At 36.2% G+C, this 26297-nt stretch overlaps 1 long non-coding RNA gene across 11 annotated transcripts in view; it reads right to left on the reverse strand.

The window, feature by feature from the left end:
* LOC140632431 (uncharacterized) overlaps positions 1-26297 on the reverse strand; it is a 150925-nt gene that overhangs the window by 67429 nt on the left and 57199 nt on the right. For all 11 annotated transcript variants that reach the window (XR_012029984.1, XR_012029983.1, XR_012029987.1 and 8 more), the window contains exon 2: positions 19335-19455. This is a non-coding gene — a long non-coding RNA (uncharacterized lncRNA). The remainder of the gene's footprint in view (positions 1-19334; positions 19456-26297) is intronic.

The raw sequence follows: 26297 nt of genomic DNA on the forward strand, positions 1-26297 counted from the left end.
ATGCAGAGTAAACCAAGTAGAAAATTACAACATGCAGGTATGAATTGGTCAATGTGATTAAGCCATCGGTGTCTGTAGGTGGTGCTTGTCAAAGTGAGGCTCCTACCTTCCCAGAGAGCCCGGGAGACAGGGGCCCTGTCTTTCCTGATAACACTTCAAGGGTGCAGCTCCCGGGTCCTTGAGAGAGATGTTCCTTGTTATAAAAGTTACAATACATCTCAGAGACAAAGAGGATTTATAGTGGTAAGTTTTCTGACAAATATGCTTTAAGAAAAAGGGTCTATAGGCAGGGCTTGACTAGAAAACACAATAAATTTTTTGGCAGCATTGAGCCTTCTCAGGCAGGCATTCAAGGCGGCTGGGGCAATCATCCTAAGGACATGGCTTTGAGCTGGTTAGAAACTATGCTAGTGTTTGCTCAGGTCTCTTAGTGTGGGGAGCGGGTGGAATCATTCATGCTTAGTTGTGACTCCTATGGACACAGGTCGAGGCTTAGTCAAGAAGAGGGTTCAGAGAAGCCTGTCTAGACTTTAGTCTTTGTTACTCTAAAAATACTTGCTGAATGTTTCACCCTATCTGTGGGGAAAAAAAGTATTCAAGAAATAAGAAGCAAGAGATATTCACATTGGAGTTAAAAAGAGCTCAAGTTTCAATAAGAATAGAAGAGAAAAAGTGCTTATTCTGGATAGAAAAAGCTGGAACAAGATTCTCTGATGTTATCCTTTATGATATAATACTGAAAAATAATTAATAAAAAGCTTCCTAATATTATTAGATGTAAGTCTCTTTCCAGTCCTAAGAATAGCTGGGATTCTAAGTGGAGAAGGGAAAAAGAGATGTAATCCTCTGTGTCCATTTCTGCTTTGGAGTTTAAAATAAAGAGAGCAGAGGGGCACCTGGCTGGCTCAGTCAGTAGAACATGTGACTCTTGATTTTAAGTTTGTGAGTTCAAGCCCCACAATTGGGCATGAAGCCTACTTTAAATAAATAAATAAATTAGTAAAAATAGATCCTGAAAATGCATTTAATTGATTAATTAATTAAAGAGAGCATTTGTATGGCATTATGAGTATGAATGTCTACAAAGTTACCAGTAACAAAATGGAGAAATGACTATAATTTGCTAGAGGGTGAAATGACCTTTAAAGAGAAACCGGAGGTGGTTTCTGAAGTGTTTTATGAATCTGACAGTTAAGGAAAACACATTAGCAAGTTCTGAATTGCAGATCTCAAGGGCTATTTTTGCCTTTTTTGGGAAAACTCTGGAATGTGCCGTTATTAACTGGAGTTTAAGGAATGTGCCTTCTCAAAAATTTAGAATTCAGAGCACAAGATATGGCTAATTATGGAAATAGGAATACATGCAGCTTCCTATCTTCTCAATTATTTTACGTTTTCTTCTTTTGCCAAACACAAGCCAGTTGCCTGCTGAGATGTAATTCCTCATTCACAGAAGAAACAAAATTGTCAGCTACAGCTAGTTGGGATCAGGAAGTCTTCCCAGGTTAATATTTAGAAAGGAAGCATGCCATAAAAATCAAGGCAGATGTGTTTGAATTAGGGGCAGGTGGCATCTTTATTCTTTTGCTTTTAAGTGGAGCAATCTAGACCCAAAAGATGAACTCTGCTGTGGAATGGTGGTGTGGAACAAAATGTAGAAACTGGGGAAGGAATTCCTAAAAAAAAATACATGAGCACTTCTAATTTCTTTCCAAACTAGGTCACTCACAGAGTAGTACTACCAGGAGCAAGATGTGAAATTTATAGCATTCAACTGAAAAAAGAAAAGTTTCCTAATAGTAACATGAAAGAAAACCTGAATAATTTAGAAGTAAAATGTCCTGAGAAGGATGTGGTGGGTGCAAACGCTATTAACATTTATACCAGTCTTCCAGATCATTTTTCTTCCCACCTTTTTTTAACAGAAAGATTCTCCAAATGGCAGACCATTTTATAAGTATAGATTATGGTAGTTCTCAAACTTCAATGTAAGTAATGATTATCCATAAAAACTTCTTTCAAATGCAGATTCCCAGGCCTCTTTATTAGCAAATCTGTTTTCAGTGGCCCTGATTGGGTTCCAGAGTCCACACTTTTAACTTAGCATCCACATAGTTTTGACATATGTACTATATAGGCCACAATTTGAAAAATATTGATGAAATAAAATCTGTCACAGTGTATGGCTGGAAACTCCCAAGCTGCATTTATAAGTAGTATAACAACAAAGCTAAATGTCAGGTATAAAGTTGATAATCAATATCTACTTATTGATGATTAATAGCTCTCAACATGAATTTTAATAAAAATATAAAGTAGTGTTATTTTAACTAGATTACAGTCCAATGAGAACCATCAGATTCTGATTATCACCGACTATTTCAAGAAAATAGGTGTCATATTAGTGTCCTACACATTGATATAGGCTTTGCTGTTGAGCAGCTTAGCATAGGCAGTGATGATAATGTTCTTACAGGTAAGAGCATGAGCTTTAGTTAGGTTTTCACAATCCCTATATATGAACCTTTGAGACTTCCTCCTTGAAGCAGCAATGATGTCAGTGCCTACTTTCTAGGATTAAATGATGTTTATATTTTTTTAAAGTTTCAGTAAGTGTAAAAGAGAAATATAGTGAATTTCCTGTGGTACTATAGGTATTTGAATGAAAAAGGGAAAAAATAACTTCATTTCTTGGTCTTCATAATAGGTTGATTTTATTGTCAAGAGAAAAGCAATGACATTTTTCAGAATCAGGTTCTTATGTAAAAGCCCAGAAAAGCTAAGAGTTGAAGCTTTCAAGTTTGGGTCTTTGGGCATTTAGACATATTGCCTTGAAAATCATCAGAAACAGTAATTGACTCACCTAGTGGCTGTCTTTGTCTATCTCTGACTTATTTCACTCAGCATAATGTCATTGAGGTCCATCCATGTTATTGCAAATGGCAAGATTTTCCTTCTTTTTTGTAGTTGAATAATATTCCATTGTGTATATGTATCTGTATACATATGTCACATTTTCCTAATCAGTTTATCCATTGACACCCAATAACTACCTAGAAGTGGAATTGCTGGATGATATGGTAATTATACTCCTAAGTTTTTGAGAAATCTCCAAATTGTATTCCATAGTGGAAGGACCAATTACCATCCCCACCAAGAGTGCACAAGGGCTCCCTTTTCTTCACATTCTTGCCAGCTTTTTTTTTTTTCTTTTTGAGAATAACTATTCTAACAGGTATGAGGTGATATCTTCTTGTAGTGTGATTTTCATTCCCTTGATGATTACTGATGTTGAACACTTTTTTATATACCTGTTGGGCATCTCTACGTCTTCTTTGAAAAAAATATCTAATTAGATCCTCTGCCCATTTTTAGACGATTTTTGTTTTTTGATATTGAGTTGTATGAATTTTTTATATATTTTGGATACTAATCCCTTATCAGATTTGTGATTTCCAAATATTTTCTCCCATTCAGTAGATAACTCTTTTCATTATGTTAATAGGTTTTTTGTACTCTAAAGGAGCTTTTACTTTGATGTAGTTCACTTGCTTTTTTTTTTTTTATTTGTTGCTTTTCTTTTGGTGTCAAATCCAAAAAATTATCAAGACTAATTTCAATGAGCTTACTGCCTGTTTTCTTCTGGGAGTTTTATGGTTTCAAGTATTACATTCAAGTCTTTAATCCATTTTGAGTTACTTTTGAATACAGTGTAAGAGAGTGCTCCAATTTTCTCAACACCATTTATTAATGAGACTTTTCTTTCCCTACTTAAATTCTTGGCTTCTTTATTATAAATTATTTGAACATATATGTGTAGTTTTATTCCTAGAATGTTATTTCTGTTCCACTGACCTCCGTGTCTGTTTTTATACCAGTATCATACAGTCTTGATTACTGTAGCTTTGTAATGTAGTTTGAAATAAGAAAATGTGATGCCTCGAGTTTTTTTTTCTTTCTAAAGATTGCTTTGAATATTCAGAATCTTTATGGTTCCATATAAGTTTTAGGATTGTTTGTTCCATATCTGTGAAAAATGCCATTGGAATTTTTATAGAAATTGCATTGAATCTGTAAGTTACCTTGGGTAATATGAACATTTTATTTTTTATTTTTATTTTTTTAATAAGAACATTTTAACAGTATTCTTCAAATCCACCAACACAGAATATCTTTCCATTATTTGTGTCCTCTTTAGTGTTTTTAATTAATACCTTAAAGTTTTAGGTGTACAGGTCTTTTACCTCCTTGGTTAAATTTATTCTCAGATATGTTATTTTTCTAATGCAATTGTGAGCCTGTTCTCCCAATTTCTCTGATAGGTTGTTACTAGTGTACAGAAATACAACATCTTTGTTTATATTGGTTTTATATCCTATAATTTTACTGAATTTGTTGATTAGTTTTATTTTGAGGGAGGAATTGAGTCTAGAATTTTCTACCTATAATATGTCATCTGCAAATAGTGACTAATTTACCTTGTCCTTTTCAATTTAGTTGCCTGTTTGTACCTAATTGTTCTGGTTAGGACTTCTAATATTATACTGAATAAGAGTGAGGAGAATGGGATTTTTGCCTTGTTCTTAATCTTAGAGGAAATTCAATAAATGAATGATGTTAGCTATGTGCTTGTCATTTATTTTATTATATTATGTTGAGGTACCTTCCCTCTATGCTCATTTTGTTGAGAATTTTTATCATAAATTATGCTGAATTTTGTCAAATTGTTTTTCTCTATTGAGATAATTTTTATCCTTGATTTTTACTTATTTTTTGTATATTTTTTTATTGGAGTTCGATTTGCCAACATATGGAATAACACCCAGTGATCATCCTGTCAAGTGTCCCCCTCAGTGCCCGTCACCCAGTCACCCCATCCCCCCGCCCACCTCCCCCGTCCACTACCCCTTGTTCATTTCCTAGAGTTAGGAGTCTCTCATGGTTTGTCACCCTCTCTATTTCCCACTAATTTTCTCTCCTTTCCCCTTTAAGCCCTTTCACTATTTTTTATATTCCCCAAATGAATGAAACCATATAGTTTGTCCTTTTCTGATTGACTTACTTCACTCAGCATAATACCCTCCAGCTCTATCCACGTTGAAGCAAATAGTGAGTATTCATCATTTCTAATGGCTGAGTAATATTCCATTGTATACATAAACCACATCTTCTTTATCCATTCATCTTTCTATGGACACTGAGGCTTCTTCCACAGTTTGGCTATTATGGACATTGCTGCTATAAACATCGGGGTGCAGGTGTCCTGCCACTTCACTGCATCTGTATCTTTGGGGTAAACCCCCAGCAGTGCAATTACTGGGTCATAGGTTAGCTCTATTTTTAACTCTTTGAGGAAGATTTTGTTTATGTGATATATCATGTTGACTGATTTGCAGATGTTAAGCCACCCGTGCCCTTAGAATTAATCTTACTTGATCAGTGTATGGTACTTTTAACATACAGCTGAATTTGATTTGTTAATATTTTGTTGAACATTTTATTTCTACATTCATCAGGGATATTGGCTTATAATTTTCTAGTGGCATCCTTGTCTATTTTTGTTAGCCTGGTAATGCTGGCCTCACAAAAATAATTTTGGAAGTATTTCCTTCTTTTCTATTTTTTTGGAAGGAGTTTGAGAGAATTGGTATTACTTCTTTGAATGTTTGGTAGAATTTACCAATGAAGTGGTCTGTCTGGTCCTGGTCTTTCCTTTGTTGAGAGGTCTTCAATTACCGATTTAATCTCCTTGCTATTTATTGGTTTGTTCTGATTTTCATTGTATGTTTTTATAAACTTACCCATTTCTTCTAGATTGAGAAATTTATTGACATGTAAATATTCATGGTCATCTTTTATGATCCTTTGATCCTTATGATCTGTGGTATCAGTTATGACATCTACTTTTTCATTTCTGGTTTTGAGTCCTATCTCTTTTATCCTTGGTGAGTTTCACTAAAGAGGTACCAATTTTGTTTAAAAGCTGGTTCTTTGGGATGCCTGGGTGGCTCAGTGGTTGAGTGTCTGCCTTTGGCTCAGGGCATGATCCCAGAGTCCCTGGGATGAAGTCCCACATCAGGCTTCCTGCATGGAGCCTACTTCTCCCTCTGCCTGTGTCTCTGCCTCTCTCTCTTTCTGTGTCTCTCTTGATTAGTAAATAAAATCTTAAAAAAAAAAAAAGCTGGTTCTTTAAAAAGAAATTTTCATTGCTCTTTCTATTGTCTTTTTAGCTTCAATTTATTTCATTTATTTCCACTCCTATCTTTGTAATTTCCTTCCTTCTACTAACTTTGGGTTTCATTTGTTCTCTTTTTCTAGTTCCTTTAGACATAAAGTTAAGTGATTTGAAATTTTTCATGTTTGGAAGGTCAGAACCTTAAGTAGCAGTGTTTAAATATTCTAATATATAGTCCTGTGTGACCACTACCATAAATCCTGCTGGCTATAAGAGCCAGATAATCTAGAATCATTAGTTGTGTGTCAGTTGCAAAACTCTGATACCAGGTTTGTATACAATCCCCTTTCCAAGAGAATGGAATCAACCAACCTAGAGTATATCTCAGTGCACTAATGGTGTGCCAAACCAGAAACCTTCCCCTCATGCCTAAGCTCCAGGACAAGCAATTAAGTCTTTCATAGAAAATTGTAAGGGAGGTTTAGCATGCTTTCTGTGCAGTATCCTGGGGGTGATAGCAGCCCCAAAACTGTCTCTCTCTTGGTTACAGTCCCATGGGACCCAACAATACAAGCCCTGCTGGCTAACAGAGTTAAGTGATAAGCAGCATCTCCTGGGTAGCAGCCACAAAAACCAGATCACCAGACATGTACAAATTCTCTTTGGGAGATTCTTCACTCCGCAGTACAGCAGAGGGAATGGAAAGACAGTGCCCACCCCCTGAAGTTTCTGTAGAAAATTACAGTGGGCCCTTAGATGTGTGTTTATTTGGAAACTTACCCTTTATTCTGTAACTCTGATGATAAGCTAAACTCAGAAAGACCAGGTACCTAGGTCTTTTGCCTCTTCTTGTGCCCAGGAAGTGTTAGCCACTAATCAACTGTTTCTTCATTGGTAACAGTCCTATGAGACTCATGAGCATAAACTTCTCTGGTTCCCAGAGCCACATTAATCTAGTGATGTCCCCTGGTGGCAGCCACAAAAACTGAGGCACCAAACAAGGCCTAAGTTCCTTTCTGTGAGATACCAGTAAGCTGGAACAAGGCACAAAGAAAGCACAAACATGATATCACTAGTCTTCACCCCTGGAGTACATTTCAGTAGGTGCCTAGATGTGTGCCAGACCAGGAAACTGCCCCTCAGGCTGAAATTTCAGGACAAGAAAATAGGTGCTGTGTTGTTCACAGAAAGACTGGGGTATGTTTTAGTCTGCTGTCTGTCTAGTACCCGGGGGTTGGTAAGTAGGATTACAGTGGGCTCTTAGCTGTGTGCTTAATTAGATGTCTGCCTCCCAAGTCAATACTTTAAAATAATTAAATAAGGGTGCCTGGGTGGCTCAGTGGTTAAGCATTTGCCTTCAGCTTAGGTCATAGTCTCAAGGTCCTAGGATGGAGCCCCACATCCCACATCAGGCTTCCTGCTTAGCAAGTAGTCTGTTTCTCCCTCTCCCTTTAACCCTCTCCCTGCTTTTGTGATCTCTCTCTCTCTCTCTCAAATAAATAAATAAAATCCTTAAAAACATAAATAAAATAATAAGCCTCTTTCATATTAAATCTGGGCATTTCTCCATTGGCTGCCTCTGCTCAGGCTCCAGTGGAGAGTGAACCCACAAATGAGCCTTTTGAGGGCTGTTGCCATGTTTGCTACAGCACTTGGGTTTCATGGATATGAGCCCCATTGGTCTTCAAAGCCAGATGTTTGGGGAGCTCATCTCCCAGGCACAGTGCCTGATAATGAGGTTCAAATCCTTTGCTCCTCAGGGAGAAGCTTTGGATTTTGAGTTCCCTCCTTGGGGATTTCCATGCCAAGAGTGGTGTTTATGGCAAGATTGTGTCTTAGCCTTTCCCTCCCACCTTGATGTGTGTGTGTGTTTTTTTTTTTTTTTTTTTATTTACCCAATGTGTAGGAGTTGCTCAGATAGTTTTTTAGGGTTTTTTTTTTTTTTTTTTTTCCTCAGAGGAAATTGTTCCATATGTAGCTGTAGATTCAGTGTGTTCTTGGGAGGAGTGAGTTTAAGATCTTCCTGCATTGCCATGTAGAACTGGAGTTCTCATATTTTTTTTTTTCTTTCTTACGGTTTTCATCTGGCTGCTAAAAATCTTCATGTGTTTGAGTCTGTTGTCCAAATTTTCTACTAGATCCTTAAACTTGTTAATTATAGATACTTATTTCCTGATAGTTTCAATATTTGGTACGCATTCGAACTCGGTTTTATTGATTGTTTCTTGATGGTGGATTTTTTTTTCATTCCTTTTTTTTTTTTAGCTTTGGAAATTATCTGCAGAACAGAACAAACTGGAGAAAATAGTAGTTATGCCCCCAAACAAGTATGCTTCTTTTGATTGCTAGACTTTTGATATTTATTCATTGTTGTTAGGAGTTAAGGCATATTTGGGTTTTGTTGTTGCTTTAATTACTCTCTATATTTACATCATCTGCTTCATATTTCCCTAGCCTTACCTTGTATTTAGGGTAGGGTTTAACTTGTCATAAGATTTTTGTAAATATTCCTGTTACACTTTCAGCTTTAGATTTTCTCTGTGAATTTATACCTCAAATAGTAGATACCTCCAGGTTTTTGCCGCTTTCCCAGAAGTACACTCTTATTGGTTGACTGTTATATGGCTCGATGGCCGGAAACAGAGGTGGGATTCTATTGTTCTTAGCCATCTACATGTTAAAAGTATGGCTTTCTCGGTGAACTTGCTCCTATCCCTGCAGCAATCTGGGCCTGTATAGTTTTTTGGCCTTGCCTCAAGTAGAGCTTCCCGCATTCCCATTCTCTTCCTTCAGCCATAATGGGTCTACTTAGTGTTTTGCTATGCTTTGCCCAGTGGTTTGAGGCTTTTTCTTCCATAGGACAGAATGTTCCAGACAGGGTTTTATCAGCAAGGCTATGGCTGCTTCTTCCTTGAGGCCTGCAGCCCATGGGAGGCTTTCTCCAATCCCTTTCCCTAAGTACTCTATGGAGGTCCGTGAAGAAATGTCTGTAAATGGCTGCAAATTCCCTCTGTGTCTGGATTCTAGAGAGTCCTCAATTCTAATGACAGTCATCTAGTCTTAGAAATTGGCTAGAAATTTTAGCCAAAATCTCACAACTTATATGATGCTCCCATCATCTTCTCGTGCTTTCCCCTTGGAAAGTCAGGGCATACTTTTCCTTAAGAGATATTTGTCTTTCCTTAGATTTCAGATTAGTTTGTAACCCCGCAACCTCGGTTCTCTGATCAGTTCTTGAAAAGTAGGCTGTCATAAATTGTCACTTTTTATTATGATTCAGGTGAAAGCAACAACTTCTAGTTTTTGTCATCCTGAGAGGAATCCACTTTAACTCATAAACATGTGTTTAGAGGTTTTCTAAGTAACATAATCTTAATCCAAAACATTATAAATTCCTTAATTAAAACCAGTTATACCCGATTAAAGTTTCTCTGTAGCAACTAGGTCCAGTCTTCACAAATGAAACTAATTTTTCTTATTTTGCATGTGTCCCATGACCAAGACTTCTAAAAACAATTGATCTCATTTTAATCTTCACTGAATGTTATATTAAAAAAGCTTGCTAAAATTTTATCTGTTGCTTATCTAATGCTCAAGACTTTGACAAATAACAGAGTTCTAAATCTCTTAGAGAAATCATGTCTTCAACTGCTGTTCTTTGCACTGATCATAATGTCCCTCCAAAATTTTAAGATATTCCAGTTTAATTTCCATTTTAAAAATTCTCTCTGATCTTTAGTTTCAGACTTTAATAACCTGACAATTCTGAGATTTAATTAGTGAGACCAAAGCTGCTTCGTGTAAACTAGAAATTCACAGGGATTAATTAAAATGGTCAGCCCTTCCAGATTAGCTCAAACATCTACCTCAAAAAAATTACCAATTGTACAAATTATTTTTTCCTGTCTGGGGCACTTACAGAGATGTTGGGAAGGAAAATTTTCAAAGATGAGTACTGTTCACCGTATGTATCCTTGGCATTTTATAGTGGCATTTGCCAACTACATCTAATGTAAGATGAAGACGCAGAAAAAAAGTGAAAAATCATATTTTAATCAAAATCTTCATATAAGATTTTAATCTACCTATATCATAACTAACCATTCTGAGGTTTAAATAATTTAATGAAGTCAATTTTTAAGAGCTAGCATGCATTGACTAGTTACTGGATAACAGGCATTCTGCTGAGAACACTGTATGCACAATTCCATTTAATTTTCATAACATCATAGTAAGACAGATAATATTTATCTCCATTTTACAGAAGAACAAATGCAGGCTTAGGGAAGATAAGAAATATTCCCAGGTTCCCAAGGCTAGAGAGGGGAGGAGCTATTTGTCTCCACATGCCACTATTAACTATACATAATGCTGTGCCCATAACATCATTTCTATATTTTATATCCATAGCAGCATAGTGTCAAAGGAAAGAGCCCTGTACTGAGATTCATTCTCCTTGGTTCCAAAGCTGAATATGAAACTACCTGTGAATTCCTGGTCAAACCACCACCCTCTCCTAGCCTCAGAAACTTAGCTCTACTGTGAAGAATTGGGTCAGTTAGTTCTTTCAGATACCCCTAATTCGGGAACTGGCCTTAAAGTTAGGGAGGATTTAGAAAGCAACCTGCATCAACTAATTCATACTAAGCTATGAATGACCATCCCTAGATGCTTCAGGGACATTTGTATTTTGAAAGAGCAAAAGCCCTAAGAACCAAATGACAATTCCAGGCAACAAAACCCTTCAGGCAATAATCTCTTATTTCATCTAAGTCTCTATCTTTTTTACTCTTTACCAGCCTTTCTTTTTCTTTGTTCATTCTCTTTACTGTTCAACTAAATATTTTGCCAGCCATATGCTAAAATCTAGGAGACATATAACATCATTTTAAAATGTAGGAATTCCAAATTAAGAACAAACCTAGGGAAGGAAAGAAAGAGAAGAGCTTTCTGTTAGTCCAGGTTAAGAGATATATTTCAAAAAACCTTCTTATGGCCAACCACAGTATCGCTCATTTCCTTGCACCTATTTTCATCCCAGTGTCCAAATGATAGTAAAATGGTCAATTTTGTACTTCTTCTCAATACATAGTCAATATAGGGATGCCTGGGTGACTCAGCAGTTGAGTGTCTGCCTTTGACTTAGGGCATGATTCGGGGTCCAGGGATGGAGTTCCACATCGGGGTCCCCACAAGAAGCCTGCTTCTCCCTCTACCTCTGTCTCTGCTTCTCTCTGTGTGTCTCACATGAATAAATAAATAAAATCTTTAAAAAATTTTTAAACAGATATATTGTAGTGTTTTTCAGCACCCTTATGAGCAGACTGGAAAAAGTGGATAGAGCAGTTAAAAAGTTGTGAATAACCCAGTTTTAAGACAAAGGTGTTTTCATAGTGGTACATACGTAATTCACTGTTCTTTCACTTTTCTAGGGTAAATTTACCTCTCCACTTGTCTTTTGATTAAACCCTATTTTAGCAGAATCATTTCTACAGTAAGTGAAAGTGAAACAAGTTGCAGTATTTTAGTTTAAGCTTGGACATGAGACAAACCTGGATTTAAAATTACATTGTCCTTTACTAGCTAGCTGTGTGTCCTTGAGGAGTTTATTTAGTTTACTTAGGTTCAATTCCCTCCTCTGCAAAATGATGGAGGCAGGATGGTGTTAAAAAAGCAAAATACAACTAAGTACATTTAAAAAGTCTTATGGGCTTTATTCAATGATTCATGAATCAGGCACCATCCAGTCTAGCAGACAGAAAGGAGCTCCAATGAGCTGTACAAAATGGAACACTTTTATAGGCAGGAGGGAGAAGGAATAAGGAAATTACACTAAGCAAAGAGAGTGAATTCATTATTTCAAGGTTAGCTTCCTTTAAGACATGGTAGGGGTCTATCTGGCAGATTACCTAACTAATTCTGATCAGACTATTCCTGGTTGACTGTTTCAAGATAGTATTTCTGGAAAAACTAAAATTGTAATTAAGTCACTGAATCGCAATTTGGTGACATGGGGCTCATTAAAAGTGACTGACTCCATTTTGGGCCTGTTGTCTTGTTTTTAACCAATGTATAATTAATGCCAATAGCACTTCATAGACTATGAGGGACAAGTGGGATTTTGCATTTAAAGCAGTCTCTGTTTAACAACATTAACAATTTGGCCTTTTAAAGTTGGCTTTGGTGATTTTTAAAGAGTTTCATTTTTTTCCTCCCTCTATAATAATTTATTTAAAAACTTTAAGCCCTAGAGCTTGATGTGTTAACTAATGTAAATACTTCCCCTTAAAGATCAGAGGAGCCAAGTGATATTTCTTTGACATCACAAGTTTAATGGCAATCCATAGACTAGATTTTAACTTCCTTCTCAGATCAATGCTCACCCTTCCTTTTTCTCCCTTTAGAAATCAAAAAGTTGCATCCAAAAATATGGTTTTGTATGGTCTTATATCAATTAAATTTATTAGTTCTGGAAGTAGAGCTAAGTTCATATACTGGCTAATCCACTCCCCTATGTGACTTTAGGGAAGTATTTGATCACTATGTGCCTCAGTTTCTTCTTTTGTAAAATAGCGAATAAAAGACTAATAAAGTAAAATCTCTAGCCAAAACCTTCATAGGCTCTGGAGAAAGACAGATGGTAAACAGTTGTTATGATGTGACATTGGATGGAGGATGGCCTGGATGCTATGAGACCAAGTGTATGACAGGTAGGAAGAGTACCATTTGGAAAGCAAGATAGCAGATTCTACTGCCAAAGTTGAAGATGATCTCTTCCAGTAACTGCCTGTGTAACCTTGGCAAGATAGTTGACCTGTCTATGCTCCATGTCCTTATCTGCAAAATGGGAATCCTAAGATTATCTACTACACAGAATTGGTATGAAGATTAAGTAAGTCAAAGCACTGAGACCTGAGGCAGCACTTAGCTATAAATAACAGCTATTATAAATTGGATTTTATTCATTCATATGTCATCTTATTTAAAATAAGAAAAAAAGTTTATGCTGCTTTCCCAAAGTATATGCAATACCTCTGACTCAGACATCTTAACAAAGCCTCAAAACTCCATAGCCCACTGCCTACCAGACATCTAGTTGCATGCCTTGCATTATAGTTTAGATGCTCCAAATTAAACTTGTCTTATATTTAAGATCTGTGTCTCTCCTATAGACTTTTTTTTTTTTTACCTCAGTCAATGGTTATTATATGCATTCAGGTACCCAAGGTAGAAACACAGGAACCTTTCTAGACTTTTCCTTCCTCTTCACACTCATGCTCTACATCTAAGTGGCCTCTGGATTCGGTCACTTTTACCTCCTACGTGTCACATTCATCCACCCATATTCCAAAGAGTGAATCCCATGAGGGCAGGAATCCTGGCTCTTTCATGGATTCTCCGTGACTGTTACTCTTAGAGCTGGAAATAACAATGAACCAGACCTATGGCTACTAGCCATCAGAGTTTACAGCTTAAGGAATGAGACAGGTATTTAACAATTGAAGGCATTTCTCACATTTCTCATCTCTCAACTAAGTTTAAGTTGTAATAAGTGCTGTAGAGGAAAAGTACAGAATGCAGTAAGAATATACCAAAAGGGCATCACTTAAATATGGGAAACTGGAACCTCAGATTGGGCCAAAGAGCATTAGTGGCAGAGTCTGGAACAAACCAAAAATCTTCTAAACTTAGCCCAGTTAGCCTTTTCTTATCCAGATCAAAGCATATCCTTTGCCACAAAGGACACAGGTGGCAGAGGTTTTCTGAAAGAGCATGTTCCCATCATTGCAGCAACAGCTCAATTCAATTGCTATACTTGAAATTGAAGGGTGAGTTAACATGGACATGGTGGCACTCAGTGTCTGTGGGATCCATTTCTTTCCCTTCTCATTGCCACTGACCTAATTCAGGATAGCATTATTTTCACCCAATTATTGTCATAGCTTTCTCCTCATAGCCTCACATCCTCTCTAAAGATTCCAATCCCTTCATTATATATATATATATATATATATATATATATATATATATATATATATATATATATATTTATTTATTTATTTTATTTTATTTTTATTTATTTATTTATTTTTAATGAAAATTTGACTATGTTCCTCCTTTGCCTAAAGCCCTTTAGTGGCTTAAGATAAAATCTAAGATCCATAACAATACTTGCATGTCTTTGCATCTCAGGTTCTGGCCTTGTATCTCCCCTTTTCCAAATTTCTCCTTATTTTCCAGCAACAGAGGACCATTCACTTTCTTCCACTCACTTTAAAATTTTACATATGCTGTTTTTGTTTTTTGAGGTTTTTGTTGTTGTTGTTTTTTACCTGGAAAGTTCTTGGTACAAGTACCCTTATTTTAAGACTTAATCTTCAACCTTCATCTTGCACACATACTTGTCTTCACAGTGGCCTTTCTTGACACCCTCTCTCCCATTGTCACCACACACACACACACACACACCCAAACGATTCTCAATTTTAGTATGCAAAAGTACACTCTAAGGAATTTGTTAAAAATGTAGCTTCCCAAAGCCCATCCCCAGAGTACTGGGAGGTGGATCCAGGCTTTTATTTTCTTTTTACTAACAAATATCCCCAAGGGTTACTGACCACACTGACCAAGTATGCATTCAACTGCACTCTGGGGAGCCCTGGATGATGTTAACTTCTCTTGCTGTATGACATCAGAGTATGGTTAACTTCTCCATGGAAACCTATGCTGCTCTTTTAATTACTTGTTTTAAATCTGTAGTCCCTGCTAATTTGTGTGCTGTACTTCTAGGGCAGGGACCTTGAGTGTATTGTTCAGTAATAATCCATAGCAGAATGAATACTCATGAAATACTTTTTAAATTGATGATAATGTCTTAATTTTGTAAAACACTTAATTTATGAAGAGCAATACATGTAAATCAGGAGTAGGAACCCTGAGAATAGACATGTACCCACAGCATGGAGGCACCATGCTGAAACTGGGGGAGGCTGCTGACTTCAGAAGGGTGGCTGATCTATTTGCTCAAGGTCCTTTATTTTAGCTGCCTCCATATCCATCTCTTCCTTCTCCTCCACTGCATGCTTTGGTGACATGTGAGCCTTAATTGAAGAGTGAGTTTCCTGCCACCTTCCAGTGGCTCTACTGATGAGATGCCAAAATAGAAAACATCAGGGACAAAATGCTGTCACCAGCAAAAAGACAAGAGGCTCTTGGTGATCTAAGCTCTTCACTGCAGCTCTATGCTTAGAGGGGTCAGCCTTTGGGGGGAAAGGGTAGTTGATGAGAAAATTGAATCAGCATTCTGAAGGCCTTCTTTCCACTTCCACAGAAGCACTTAGCATGGGGAGGACTGAGAAGGATATAAAACATCTCAAGCCTGCTTCAGGTTACCAAAAAGCAGCAATTTTCCCAGGACATAGAGTCACCATGATGTGGTAGGAAATGTAAAAGGTTCAGGAGACCTGAGTTAAAATCCCAAATCAACCAAAGTATATAGCCATGATTAGTTAATAGAGAGTTAGAACTATCATAAAATGAAATTTCTTGAGCCTGTCCCTACTGACTATGATCCAGTAGATCTTGGATCTATTGTAGGTTCTCAAACGACAATGACACCTTAAAATATTGGTGTTTTGATATGTACAAGTTAGGTACTCTTTCTGAGCCTTGTTTCCTCAACTGCAAAGTCCAGCCTGACCTACATCACTGGGTTGCTTTAAGAGATCATGGATTTTGTGAAAGTCATAAAGTACTATAAATATATAGAAATGATATCACTAGAATTGTTGAGAATAGTGTCAATAATTATTTCTGGGAAATCTTTGGTAATAAATGCTTTCTAAAGGCAGCTCATAGTAAAGTGACCCAAATAAATGGCTATCAATTTAAATTGAAAGATCTACTTAATTTATGAGGAACAGACATATCTTGACTTTTGTTCTGTCCCCAGTGTCCAACATGGAGTAGATGTTAAGAAATACTGTTACGTAGGAAAAGGAAATGGTATCTCTCTGATAGCAGATGACTTACAAGCCCCTCACCTGCTACCTGAGGCTTGTTCACTTTTATTCTTGTCCCCAGAACTAGCCCTAAGTGTGAAAAGCATCAGAGTCCTCCAGGAATACTGACTTCACTGATTAAAGGCCCTTCTTTACTGACTACCAACCTCCTGGTCAGTACTGTCCTGGATCTGTGGGGTCACATGTACTCTGGATTTGTCTTTTGGAAATACAAGATAAAGCCACATTTTGGGGACAGAGTAGGATATCCTTCAAAAGTGTTCCCTTGTAAATGCTTTGCTTCTTCAAAGAAAGGAGCTGTGGGATCCCTAGCTATGTGGTAGAGATAACCTAAGTTTTGGGGGAGGTTATCAATCTTCCTACACCAAATCATCCTTTTGTGCTTACCTGTATTCTGGCACTTGATTAGTCACAACATAAACAAAAGATCCCAACTCCACCTTGTGTTTACAAGGCAGCATGCCAGGTATAAACAGATAAAGAACAGGTGGGCTGTTCCAGTCCACCGGGACAGAGCTGGGAGACTTACTGTAGCAAGGGTGGCTACATTGTCATGGCAACAAGCAAGCTGATCACTTAGGCACCATCACCCACTCTATATCCACAGCCTTTATAGGATGAGGGGAACACATGTCCTTCCTAAGGGCTTCGGTATTAATGCAATGGCTATTTTCTTTACAAGGTGCCTACATTTGTAGTATTTTAAGTTTTGTTTTTCTCTTCCAGGCTTCTTTGAAATCTGAAAGAACCCCTTAAACTACACATTGATCTTTTCCTTTTTAAACTCTGTAGAACTATTTATATTTATTAATTTGATAATTACTGCATTTAAAACTAATTAGAGACATAGTTTATCCTCAAGTCCTTATAATCTAGAAGGAAAAGAGCATGAGGAAAATTTACTGATTCAAAAAAAAAAGAATGTGCCTGAAAAATGTTCTGTAGACGCTTTGCATTCACAGAGTTAATATTCATGATTTCAACAACTCAAAAGTTATTGCAGTGGCCCATGACATGATGGAATTTGAGATGATTGAATTCCCTGTGGGTTAAGACTAGTATATGGGAATGAATCACATCACTGGTAAATGAACCAACTTGCCTTCCCCATACCTCCACCTCAATGTGACTTCATTACTTTCTATTCACTGACATTTATACAAAATATATTGTTAAGCATCTAAAGCATTGCAAAATATTTTAATTTTAAAATATTGACTCTTATGTGGAAGGTTATGTGTTATTTTAGAAGATCTCATGGGCTCTTTCAAATATTAGAAAACTATTTTAGTGAGAAAGGATGTTAGAAATTTAAGAAAGAAAGGCTTATTTGGTAGAGAAGGTGAATGTTTTGAGAAGTACTTTGGAGTAAATGGCATTGAAATTGGCTTTCAAGGGCTTGGACATATGACTTGGTAAGTGAATAAGTTTTTCTAATGTGAGGAATGAAATAAAAATGTGAAGAGATTAAATCAATAATGAAATACCACTACACATCTATAGAATGACTAAAATTTTTAAATGTCAATATGAATGCTGATAAAGACCTAGAAGAATGGAAACTTTCATTCATTGCTGGTGGGAATGCAAAATGGTACAGCCATTTGGAGAAATAGTTGGCCAATCTTTCCCCACAGCTGAATATAGTCACAATCCAAGGTATTGAGTATATAAAGCAGCTTTATTCATAATTACCAATAAATGAAAGAAACCAAAATATCCTTCAATAGGTGAATGGATAAACTATGGTACATTCATACAATGGAATAGTATTTAGTGATAAAAAGAGATGAGCTATTAAACCACAAAAAGACAAGGGGGACCTTAAATGCATATTGCTAAGTAAAAGAAACCATTTGAAAAGGACACTTACTGTGTGATTCCAATTACATGACATTCTGCAAAGACAGAACTATGGAGATAGATCAGTGGTTGCTGAAGTTACAGGTAGAGAGGACAGAGTTGAATAGGTGAAGTGGATAAATTTTTAGAGCAATGAAAATGTTCTGTGTGATACTGTAATTGCGGATACATGACATTATGCATCTGTCAAAACCCATTGAACTTTACAGCATAAAAGAGTGAACTCTAACATATGTAAATCATCTAGGACATTTAGAGATCCCAGGAAGAAAAGCAGACTTTGACAAGAGAATCTAACTCTTCTATAAATGCATGAAACCACCTCACTAAAGAGTGGTGCAAAAAGGCACTAACCTAACTAAATTAGGAAATAAGTTGAGTCTAAAACTAAAAGGTACCATACGTAATGACTATTCTAATTGATCAAGTTGTGCCTCACCTGGGTTATGGGTAAACAATTCTCATATTGTTGTACATGTAAACTGGAATTGAAGGATCAAGTGAATGGAAGGCAGATGGTGGAGCAGGTCTATCACTGAAGTAGTGAGACTTTATAAATAAACACGGGGTGGGGAGGCTAGAATTGTCCTTGTGGTGAGGGATTAAAGCTGGAGGCATCAGTTTGAACTAACATTTAGCTTAATACAAAACATATCATTACATAGAGAATTATCTGTAGAGCTATGTATACTCACACGTAGTACACACACATATATTTCCTTGCTCTTCACCTGAGAACGTCTAGAAGCAACAACATCGAAGTACCCAGAGCATATCTAGTACCCAGATCTCTGTGTCAAGATCTCACCCTCCACTAGAATTAATAGGGTTCTTTGGAGAAATGGTTGATTGTAGGACTGAGGCAAAAAATACACAAGATGAACCTGGAGCACTTTCTAGTGCCAAAAAGTGTTCAAAAACTGGAAAACCACATTGCTTTAGGATATGTCAAAGGGACACAGAAGCCAACTCAAAGAGCTTTCAATTGACAAAGCAAAAAGAATTTGACCAACAAAATAGAGCAGTAGATTATAACCCCAAATAAAAGGAAATACAGCTATGCCTTAGTGATCGTACAGCTCTGGTTATAGACAACAGCAGCAACTAAGGCAATAAAGTGAGTCACATGAATTTTATGATTTGCCAGTGCATATAAAAGTTTTATTTATACTATATTGTAGCCTTTAAATGTGCAGAAGCATTTTGTATAAAGAAACAATGGACATGCATTAGTTAAAAATATTGAAAATACTATATTGCTAAAAAATACTGACCATCATCAGAGCTTTCATTGAGTCCTAATCTTTCTGCTGGTGGAGGGTCTTGCCTTGATGTTGATAGCTCTTAACTGAACAGAATGGTGGTTGCAGAAGGCTGGGGTGTTTGTAGCAATTTCTTAAAATGAGAAAATAATCAAGTTTTCTGCATCAGTCATCTCTTCTTTTCAGGACCAACTTCTCTGTAGTGTGTGATGCTGTTTAACAGAATTTTACCCATAGGAAGAATTCTTTCAAAATTGGAGTCAACCCTCTTGAACCCTGCCACTGCTTTATCAACTGTGATATAATATTCTTAATTTTTTATTTTAATTTCAGTTAGTTAACCTATAGCGTATATTAGTTTCAGGTGTACAATACAGTGATTCAGTAATTCTGTACATTACTCAGTACACATCATGATGAATGTACTCGTAATTCCCTTCATCTATTTCACACATCCCCTCACCCACCTCCCCTCTGGTAACCATCAGTTTGTTCTCTAAGAGTCTATTTTTTTCTTTTGTTTATATTGTTTTGTTTCTTAAATCCACATATGAATGACATAATATGGTATTTGTCTTTCTCTGACTTAGCATTATACTCTTTAGATCAATCCATGTCTGTTCCATATGGCAATATTTCACTCATTTTATAGCTAATATCCCATTGTGTATATATTTTATATAAATATAAACCCATACACACATACACACATACCAGATACTTTTTATCCATTCATCTATCAGGGGGCACCTGGATGCTCCCATAGTTTGGCTATTACAAGTAAATACTGCAGTAAACACAAGGGTGCATATATCCTTTTGAGTTAGTATTTTTGTATTTTTGGGGTAAATACCCAGTGGTGCAATTACTGGATCATAAAGTAGTTCTATTTTTAATTTTTGAGGAACCTCTGTACTGTTTTCCAGGTGGCTGTACCAGTTTACATTCCCATCAACAATGCAAGAGGATTCCCCTTTTGCCACATCCTCACCAACACCTGTTGTTTCTTGTGTTTTTTATGTTAGTGTTTCTGACAGGTATGAGGTGGTATCTTATGGTTTTGGTTTGCATTTCCCTGATGATGTGTGGTGTTGAGCATCTTTTTATGTATGTGTTGGCCATCTGGATGTCTTTTGTCCATTTTTTAATTGGATTATTTGTTTTTGGGGTGTAGAATACTATAACAATTTTGTGGTTTTGTTTTGCTTTGTTAGATTTTATTTATTTATTCATTAGAGACAGAGAGAGAGAGAGAGAGAGAGGCAGAGACACAGGCAGAGGGAGAAGCAGGATCCATGCAGGGAGCCTGAAGTGGGACTCGATCCCGGGTCTCTAGGATCAGGCCCTGGGCTGAGGCAGTGCTAAACTGCTGAGCCACCCTGGCTGCCCTATAACAATTTTGTATACTTATTTATTAACCCTTTTTTGGATATGTCATTTGTAATTATCTTCCCTCATTTCATAGGTTGCCTTTTAGTTTTGATTCCTTCACTGTGCAGAAGCTGTTTATTTTGATGTAGTTCCAGTAGTGTATTTTTGCTTTTATTTCCCTTGTCTTGGGAGACCTATCTAGAAAAAAGTTGCTGTGCCTGATGTCAAGGAAATTAGTGCCTGTGCCCTCTTCTAAGATTTTTATGGTTTCAGGTCTTATCTTTGATCTATTTTGAGTTTTTTATTATGATGTAAGAAAGTAGTCCAATTTCATTATTTTGCTTGCAGCTGTCTAGTTTCCCCAACATTTGTTGCGGAGACTTTTTCCTTTGCATATGCTTGCCTCTTTTGTCAAACATTGACCGTATAATTATGGGTTTGTTTCTGAGCTTCCTATTCATCTGTCTATTTTTGTGCCAGTACCATACTGTTTTGATTATTATATCTTTGTAATGTAACTTGAAACCTGGAATTGTGATACCTCCAGCTTTTTCTTTTTCAATGTTGCTTTAGCCATTTGAGTCTTTTGTGGTTCCATAAAAATGTTAGGATTCTTTGTTCCAGTTCTGCTAGAAATGCCCTTGGTATTTTGATACAGATTTGATACAGATTAAATCTGTAAATTGATTTGAGTAATATAGATACTGTAACAATATTTGTTCCAAGCAATGAACATGGAGTATCTGTCCATTTGTTTGTATCATCTTCAGTTTCTTTAAATGTTTTATAGTTTTCAGAGTACAGGTCTTTCACCTCCTTGGCTAAATGTATTACTAAGTATTTTATTATTTTTGGTGAAGTTATAGATGGGATTGTTTTCTTAATTTCTCTTTCTGTTGTTTCATAATTAGTATATAGAAATGCAACTGATTTCTCTATGTTGATTTTATATTCTGCAACCTCACTGAATTTGTCATTTCTAGTAGTTTTTTGGTGGAGTCTTTAAGGTTTTCTATAAATAGTATCATGTCATCTGTAAACTGTGAAAGTTTTACTTCTTCCTAATTTGGATGCATTGTGTTCCTTTTTATTATCTGATTGCTATGACCAGGATTTTGAGAACTATGGACATCCTTGTCTTGTTCATAATCATAGGGAGAAAACTCTTGTTTTTCACCACTGAGTATGATGTCAGTTGTGGGTTTGTCATATATGGCCTTTATTATGTTGTGGTATGTGCCCTCTAAATATACTTTGTCAAGGGTCTTTCATGAATGAATGCTGCACTTTGTCAACTGCTTTTCCTGCATCTATTGAAATCATACGGTTCTTATCTTTTCTTTATACGATGTATCACATTGATTTGTGAATACTCAACTACCATTGCATCCTAGGAATAAATTGCACTTGATCATAGTGAATAATTTTTTAATGTATTGTTGGATTTGGCTTGCTAATATTTTGTTGAGGATTTTTCCATCTATGTTCATCAGAGATACTAGCATCAAAGCAATACAGGCCTCACAGAATAAATTTGGGAGTTTTCCTTCCTCTTCCAGTTTTTGGAAAAGTTTGAGAAGGATAGGTATTAACTCTTCTTTAAATTTTTGGTAGAATTCGTTTGTGAAGCCATCTAGTCCTAGACTTTTGTTTGTTGGGAGTTTTCTGATTATTGATTCAATTTTGTTGCTGATACTAAGTCTATTCAAATTTTCTATTTCTTCCTGATACATATTTATTTCTAGAAATTTATTCATTTTTCTAGAAATTTATCCATTATGTTCAATTTGTTGGCATATAATTTTTCATAAATTTATCTTGTGATTGCCTATATTTCTGTGGTGTCAGTTGTTATTTCTCCTCTTTTGAGAAAGTTTATTTATTTTAGAGAAAGATAGCACAGTGGGAGGGGCAGAGGGAGAGGAGGAGAGAATCTTCAGCAGACTTTGCCTGAGCCTAGAGCCTGATGCAGGGCTCAATCTCATGACCCTGAGATCACGACCCCAGCCAAAATCGAGTCCGATGCTCAAGTGACTGCACCAACCTGGTTCACCAAATCCTGTTCATTTCTGATTTTATTTGAGCCCTCTTTTTCTTTTTTGGATGGGTCTGTCTAAAGATTTATCAATCTGTTCTATTTTATTTTTTAGTTTCTATTTCATTTATTTATGTTCTAATATTATTTCCTTCCTTCTCTTGCTTTTGGGTTTTGTTTGTCTTCATTTCTAGTTCCTTTCTTGTTCCTTTTTGTGTAAGGTTAGGTTATTTATTGAGATTTTTTTCTTATTTCTTGACATAGGCCTGTATTGCTATAAACTCCCCTCTTAGAACAGCTTGTGTTGTAGCTCCAAAATTTTAGTTCACTGTTTTCATTTTCATTTGTCTTTTCATTTGTCTCCATGTATTTTTTTTATTTCCTCTTTGATTTCTCAGTTAACCCATTTATTGTTTCATAGCATGTTATTTAACTTCCATGTGTTTGTGCTCTTTCCAGATTTTTTCATGTGATTAATTTCTAGTTTTATAGTGTTGTGGTCAGAAAAGATCTGTGGTATGACTTCAATCATTTTTAATTTGTTGAGACTTGTTTTGTGGCCTAAAATGTGATCTACTCTGGAGAATGTTCTGTGTGCACGTGAAAAGAATGTGTATTCTTCTGTTTTAGAGTGGAACGTTCTGAATATATGTTAATTCTATCTGGTCCAAAGTGTCATTCAAAGACACTGTTTACTTGTTGATGTTCTGTTTAGATGATATGTCCATTTATGTAAGTGGGGTGTCAAAGTCCCAAAATATTAGTATATTACTATTGATTACTTCCTTTATTTTTGTTAAGTATTTGGGTGCTCCCATAACTATTTATAATTTTTGTATCTCTTATTGGATTGTCACCTTTATTATTATATAGTACCCTTCTTTGCTCTTGTTGCAGTCTTTGTCTTAAAGTCTATGTTGCCCAGTTGCTGAGTTGTAGGGTAGCTCTATTTTTAACTTTTTGAGGAATCTCTGTACTACTTTCCAAAGTGGTACTACAAGTATTTATCCAAAGGATATAAAAATAGTGATTACAAGGGGTACCTGCATCCCAATATTTATAGCAGCAATGTCTACAACAGCCAAAATATGGAAAGAGCCCAGATGTCCCTCAACTGATGAATGGATAAAGAAGATGTGATACACACACACAATGGAATATTACTCGGCCATCAAAAAAAAGAAATCTTGCCACTTGCAATGATGTGGATGGAACTAGAAGGTATTATGCTAAGCAAAATAAGTCAGTCATGGAAAGACAAATACCATATGATTTCATTCAAATGTGGAATTTAAGAAACAAAATTGATGAATATAGAGGAAGGGAGGGAAAAATAAAATCAAGATAAAAACAGGGAAGCAGATCATAATATAGGGAACAAACTAAGGGTTTGCTAGAGGGGGCAGTGGGGGAATGGGTAACTGGGTGATGGGCATTAAGGAGAGCACTTGATATAGTGAGCACTGGGTGTTACATGCAATCGATGAATCACTAAATTCTACCCCTGAAAACTAATAATATACTATATGTTAGCTAACTTGAATTTAAATAAAATCTAAAAACTAATAATATAAAGTATGTTGTCTGATATAAAGTATGCTACCAAGCTTTCTTTTGACATCTACTCGCATGATAAATGCTTTTCCATCTCGTCACATTCAACCTGCATGTGTCTTTGGGTCTGAAATGAGTCTTTTGTAGGCAACATATAGATGGGTCTTGGTTTTTTTTATCCACTTCATCATCCTGTGTCTTTTGATTAAAACATTTAGTACATTTACATTCTAAGCAATTATTGATAGGTGTGTATTTTGGCCATTTTATTACTTGTTTTGTGATTGTTTTTGTAGTTTTTCTCCATTCCTTTCCTTTCTTGCTCTCTTCTCTCACAATCAGTTGGCTTTCTTTAGTGATGTATTTGGATTCCTTTATCTTTATTCTTTGCATATCTATTACTGATTTTTTATTTGCGGTGGTAACCGTATATGGTGGTATATGGTTTGTATATAACATCTTCTGCATGTATCAGTCTATATTAAGTTGATGGTTGTTTAAGTTTGAACCCATTTTTTGCTCCTCTCCCTTCCATGTCTTAGGTATATGATGTCATACTTTATATGCTTCTGTTTTGTGAATCCCCTGACTGATTTTTACAGATACACATATTTAGAACTGTTTTTGTGCTTCCTACTTTCCTTACTTTTATTTATAGTCTTCCCTTCCCACAAAAAGAGTCCCTTTTAACATTCCTTATAGGGTTGGTTTAGTGGTCATGAATTTTCTTAACATTTATTTGTCTGGGAGACTTATCTCTCTTTCTATTCTGAATGATAGACTTGCTGGATAGAGTATTCTTGACTTCAGATTTATTCCTTCTAGCACTTTGACTATATCATGCCACTTTCTTCTGGCTTGTAAAGCTTCTACAGAAAATCTGCTGATAGTCTTATAAGGTTTCCCTTGTATGTAGTTGTTTTCTTTTTCTTGCTCCCTTAAAAATTCTTTCTTTACACTACATTTTGCCATTACAATTACTATGTATCTTGTTGTGGACCTCTTTGGGTTGATTTTGTTGGGGGATCTGTGCTTCTTGGATCTGGATTTCTGTTTCCTTCCCCAGATTTTGGAATTTTTCAGCTGTTTGTGTGTGTGTGTGTGTGTGTGTGTGTGTGTGTGTGTATTTTTTTTTATTGGAGTTCAATTTGCCAACATATAGTATAACACCCAGTGCTTCAACATGGATAGAACTGTTATTTCTTTAAATAAGTTTTCTGCCTCCTTTTCTTTGTCTTCTTCTGAGAGCCCCATAATGTGAAGGTTATTATGTTTGATGGTGTTGCTGAGTTCTCTAAGTCTATTTTCATTTTATATAATTTTCTCTCACCTGCTTAGTTTAATTACTTTCCGTGACTCTGTTCCCTAGGTCATTGATTCTTTCTTCTATTTCATCTAGTCTACTATTTATTCTATGTAGTATATTTTTAATTTCATTTATTGTGTTCCTCATCTCTCATTTATACTTTTTTCTTTATCTCTGTGTTAATTGTCTCACTGAAGTCTTCCATTCTTCTCAAGTCCAGTGAGTATCTTTATGATCATTACTTTAAATCCTCTAGCATGCACCTTACTTATCTCTGTTTTGCTTAGGTCTCTTGCTATGATTTTGTCCTGTTCTTTCATTTGGGACACACTTCTTACCTATTAATTTTGTCTAACTCTGTGTTTGTTTCTGTGTATTAGGAAGGTCAGCTACATCACCTGTGTCTCCTGCCCTGCCATGCAGTCTTCCCTATTTATCAGAACCTGGCACTTCAGAGGTATCACCCATATGTGATATACCAAGAGAATATTTGTGATGCATGTGTCCTGCTATTGTGGCTAAGCTGCCTTTTCCCTTTAGGTCAGTTTATGCAGAGTCTTTTTTTGCCTATTGTGGGCAATGTTTGTTCACTGTGGTGTTAGTGGGGCAGTCTGGCAATGCCATGGGCTTGAATCAAATCAGACCAGGAGTTTGCCAGAGATGCAGTAGCAACAAACTGTAAGGCACATTCTCTGTGCTATCCTCTAAG

The sequence above is a fragment of the Canis lupus genome, chromosome 4 (assembly GCF_048164855.1).
Source record: "Canis lupus baileyi chromosome 4, mCanLup2.hap1, whole genome shotgun sequence".
NCBI classification, from domain to species: domain Eukaryota; kingdom Metazoa; phylum Chordata; class Mammalia; order Carnivora; family Canidae; genus Canis; species Canis lupus.